Raw genomic sequence first — 5,479 nt, 5'->3', positions numbered from 1 at the left:
CGCTGCCTCCTCGTGATAAGCGAGCAAATTCATTATTTATTATCGTCGTCTACGTCAATGACGTTATGATATCATTGCGTGAGAACATCGAGCCCCTTTTGCGATCCGTCATCAGTCCGCCATCGAAAGTACGATGGGAAGGAAACAGGAAGCACTCGCGCTGCATCAAATGAAAAGATGCAAAATCCGGAAGATGAAAAGTGAGGTAGCTATTGTTTAGTTTGTTTATGCGTGTTTTAAATCTACACAAGAACATTAATGTGTAACATCTGAACTCTTGTCACATTTTTTTTTTTTTTTTGCGTTTCAAAATATGATATAATATTTTCATATTTGCCTGCTACACATTAAAGTTGATTTGAAATCTACAACTTATACCTAAATTGAGTAAATTAAATGCAAAGAGTGATGTCTGTTACAACCTCACCAGACTTCGATATTGTAAATAAAACAAAGGTTATTGGAGTGCCCCCCCCCCCCCCACCACCAAGAAAATACTATTTAGTTTTCTCTAAATTTCATGTTTAATTCAGTGCATTTGCCATTTCTTTGTGATTATTTGTGCAATTTACTAGAAATTTCTTTTTTTGTGTGTGATTGTAAGTGTGTATTCAAATTTGTTTTAAATCCTGTATGACTTTATTTTATTTCATCCCACAAAATCTCATTTTATTTTAAATTTTAAAGCAGAATAAAATGCAACATAGAATAAATTCAAATTATAGAAACTATACCCTACAAATTATAGACCTGCTACTAAAGAGGAGGAAAAAACAAAAACAATTTTTTTTCTTTTTTTTTATTCCTTATGATGGTGAAATTTGAGTGTGTCTACTGTCCACATTACTTGTGTCTATTGTTTATTAGGTTCAATCTCTTAAAATCAATTAGTTCAATTTGCATGCATGAGTCATGCAGCGTTACACCCTGAGTAATATTCAGTGGCTGGGGAACATTGTTCAGTAACAGACAGGAGTTCCCCTGGAGCAAGATTTTAAACACATGGCCTGTGGGTCACAGTTTCAGATCTTTTGCTGTTGCTCTTTTTTTTCATGGTGAAAATGTCAAATACCCTGCAGTTCTCAAGCCATGTGTGTGTGATGAGTCTTTCTCTGCAGAGAATATTTGGTATGGGGGCACTGTCTTCATCAAATCTGTGCTCTCAAACAGGCCTGAGGACCCTGACCTTGGCTCAGTGTCTCTTCCCAGTTCTCAGCTTCTGGCCCAATCTCTCTGTCTTGGTTGTCACATGTAATAAGAGCTAAGGGCATCGCAGAATTGTTTTGGGTGAAGCATTCCTCATTGTAAAACACATAAGTTTGATTCAGCTGCTTTGTGTTGTATCCTATGGAATCAGGTTTCCTAATGTGTAAAGAGAACGTTATTCAACAAGATTATGAAAATGTCAAATGTCAATCAGATCAGCAGGACATGCATTGACAGGAAGTATGTTCCATTCCTCCATCTCTGTTTTTGTCTGTCACGCCTCTTCTCACATACAAGTGTCAATTTCACAAAATCCATCACATTTGGAATTAACTGTCAGTGCTGCCAAACAATATTCAGTCTGGTGTCATTTTAGAAAATGAGAATTTTCTAAATTCTAAATTCTTTATTTTATTTCAGTTAACATTTATCTTGTTTTAATGTTTTTATGGTTTTAGTTTCAGTTAAGAAGAAGAAGAAGAAGAAGAACCCTGATAACAGTCATGAATTTCTGACCGTTTCCAAGCCCAAAATGCTGGGAACTCTGTCAGAGAATTAATGTTTCAGAGCCTGTCTACTTTCATTTTGAGGGAGCTGAACTGAGCGTTTTGGTCTTGCTGCTAATTGACAGTGCTCAGATGTCACCCGTGGTCCCGCTTCTCTTTGAGGCCCAGACTCGCCTCAGGAGCGAGACCCTGTCGCCTGCTCATTATCATTAGCGGTTAGCCCCGATTGCTCAGATGGTGCTAGGCACGCCTGCACCCAGGGATTTTAATGCCAAGCCTCCTGTGATGAAGAACCCTGGCTATGCGTGCAAGCGGGGGATAGGCCAATCAGGAGAAATGACCGACCTTTCAGAAGGGTGATGGAGTCGTAAGAATAGTACACATCATTTCCAAGCCAAATGTAGGATGGTCATTACCGAGAGAAACCACAGTGGAAACTTTGCATGTCTAAAGGAGTTTTGTTGCTATTGAGTTGTTTTGTACAGTGTTTGGTTTGTTTCATCTTTTATTAGTTTGGTTTGACATGTATTTTTAAGGATGCAGCAATATTAAATTTCTGTCTGATACAGATTAGCTCATAACTAGATTAGCTCGTTTCTGCCATAGAATAAAGCATTTTTAAAAAGTGATTGTGACTTTTTATCTTGCAATTCTGACTTTCTTTCTCACAACAGCAATTTAATATCTTGCAATTCTGACTTTTTTACGACATTGTATCTCGCAATTTCAAGTTTATATTCGCAATTCTGAGAAAAAAAATGTATAAACTCAGAATTGCAAGAAATAATGTCAGAATTGCGAGAAAGCATATCAACTCACAATTATGAGAAATAAATTCACAATTCTGACAAAAGAGTCAGAATTGTGAGATGTAAACTCAGAATTGTGAGTTGATATGCTTTCTCGCAAAAGAGATTAAAAAGTCACAATAACCTTTCCATCGGGCTTTCTTGGCTAACTATTTTTGTTTTTGGATGAAAAAAAACTATATTATTTTGTCAAAATAAATTAAAAATATGATATCAAAATTAACAGTGTTAAATGCTACAAATTAATTTAGGCAAAGATTATAATGTACGGTAAGAAAAATATATATTTATTTAAAAAAAATAAAATGACAATACATTTATCAGTGCCATATTAATCTTTTTTTTTTTTTTTTTAGATGACGGCAAATATAATTTAATTATATATATATATATATATATATATATATATTGTATTTAGCATTTTGTATATGTATAATATTGACCGATAACACCAATACTGACCAACAAATAATTGATCATATTGGCTAATCTCTCTATATATTTTTATCACACAGGGCAGAATCAGTTGACAGTTATGAAGGGCTTCATTGCATTACCAAATAATTTGTGTGCACTTTTGATTGCACATCACCGGCAGCACGTTGCTTCTGTAAACACTTAATGGCGGTCCATAATGCTCAAGAATGGAATATTATGAGATTCTTGGTAATTATGGTTTATTCTACAAAGTGTAATTGCACCCTTTTAGTCTCACTGTGATGTTATTTACTGTCTGGATAGATTGTGATTCCCATAGAACCGGTTTTTCTTACAGTAAATAAAATAAATGGTCACCATCTTCTCTACCTGTTCCATTTGTAAGATGTTTGGTATACCACTGACTCTACAATCCACCTAATAGCCTTGCCTCTACGAAATCCATTACAAAACAATAATAATCCTGATGATTGCATGCTGCATTCCCACTTGTACATTCTCTTGCACTCTGTGAATTGCAGCAGACTTAAGTAGGTCTGACTGGTTACTACCAGACCATAAATCTATCCACCTCTGCTTCTAGACACCAACTCTGAATGGAGCTTCAGGACCGCAGATGACTCAGAGAGGCTTGGACTGGACCAGAAAGTTTAAAGTCAAAACCAACTTTTTTTGTGCCAATGATACAGTCAGCCATGCAAAAAAAGGGAATATAAAATAAGTCAAAAATATTTGATTTTGGAGTAAACAGTTGGAAACTCTATAAAGCACTGTTGCTTGAACAGACCATTTTTCCTTCTACTTTTATTAAGCTTGTGTCACTGGGGATCTCTCTATGGAGAAGAGCCTAGTGCTGTTTCTCTCTTAATGCCAAGAGGGAGTTCGACAAGTCTGCTGTGATTGGATCTTTCTTTTTCATCTGTCATCCAGTGGGAGGGCCAGGCTCCTAAAGCAGGGCACCATCTGGTGCTAGAGTTATCCAGACTGAAGTGGGATGGGGGGCTCATAAGGAGGGCTAATTAATGGAAACACTGTAATGGGCAGGATGTCAGAAAGGCAATGATACCTCCCATTCTTTGATCAATACAAATTAGTCATACATTCACTTCAAGTGCATTATAAAATGAAGAACAAAATGTCATTTAGACAGTAGATGCAACTCGACACAGTGTCATTATATAGCTATGAAAGTCCTGAATGGTGTATTTTAAAAACAAATGCATTTACTCAAGTCTAATGTTTCAGATCTATTTTTCTTTAATACCTAAAGTGCAGTTTGTAAGAAAAAATGCTCTGAGCCGGATGAGCAGAAAATTGGTTCAAAGCAGCAGCTTTTATGAGGGAAGTGGCTTTCGAAAGTGGAAATGTTTTGATGAAGGCGTTTAATTGTGCGTGGCTGATTACTGTTGACACACTGAAGTCCTCTAGGTGTACTTATGTGGCAGAATCATTACCAAAATGTAAACTTGTGCAAAGAGGAACGTCTGCTAGAAAATGAATGTAAACAATTGGAATTACACAGAGGAAATTGTTCTCTCAACCAAATCATCAGAAATGTGAATAATCACACCCTAACCACATCCACACATTTCCATGGCCAAAAATACCATAACAAGCCACAGAATAGAAATGTTATATATCTATAAAAATACTACTTTAAAGTATTTATTAGGGGTGTAATAAATAACGATACACAAACATGACAGTTTGGTACGTACCTTGGGTTTGACGTAACAGTACAGCAGGGGGAAACATATTATATTTTTAAATATAATAATCAACACTCAACTTAAAAAAAATGTATGTAAACATTTAAATTGCACATAATGCAGTTTTGAAATTAACTTCTAAATTATAAAATGCATAGGCTATTTGTTGAAATACATTAATTTACACAGTGGCTGTCATACCTTGTTTCATAACATAATTATTTAATGTATGTTTAAATAAATAAGACATCACTAACAGGTAAAGTAAAATATAATTTTCAGATTTTTTATTTGGTACAATTTTAAAGCAAATGCTCTAAATGATATACTTACTTTTCTTTTTTATTAGTCTTGCATACCTTGGTGTCACTTTGAAAGATGTTGCAGGCCTATTGTTCGGCTGGCTTACATGAAATAAAATGATATCGGGAGTATTAGGCCTACCCATGATGCCTGCCAAAACAGGATCAGACTTCAAAGCCAGCAGACAGAGAAAGCACATGAAGCTAATTTGATCTTTTATATCTTCATTTCTCACCCTTTCACCCCTATTTTTGACTCTGTTTTAATTGCTTTCAATTCTTTGGTAAATCTGATGATCTCAATGCGGTTTCCATAGTAACGCTATCTGCAGTGCATGAACAGCATTGTCGTTGCTGTGGGAACAGAGGTCGACTCACCTCAAAAAGAAATAATGATTATATGCATGGAACTTCAGCCCTTTTGTTATAACTTACTGAGGACACACACACTCACACACACTTGGCTACAGTGGGAAATGGCTGCAGGAGCAAGAATCTTACTCTGTAGA

This window comes from Onychostoma macrolepis, chromosome 02 (assembly GCF_012432095.1).
Source record: "Onychostoma macrolepis isolate SWU-2019 chromosome 02, ASM1243209v1, whole genome shotgun sequence".
In the NCBI taxonomy this organism is placed as follows: Eukaryota; Metazoa; Chordata; class Actinopteri; order Cypriniformes; family Cyprinidae; genus Onychostoma; species Onychostoma macrolepis.
Note: the sequence above shows the minus strand (reverse complement) of the source record.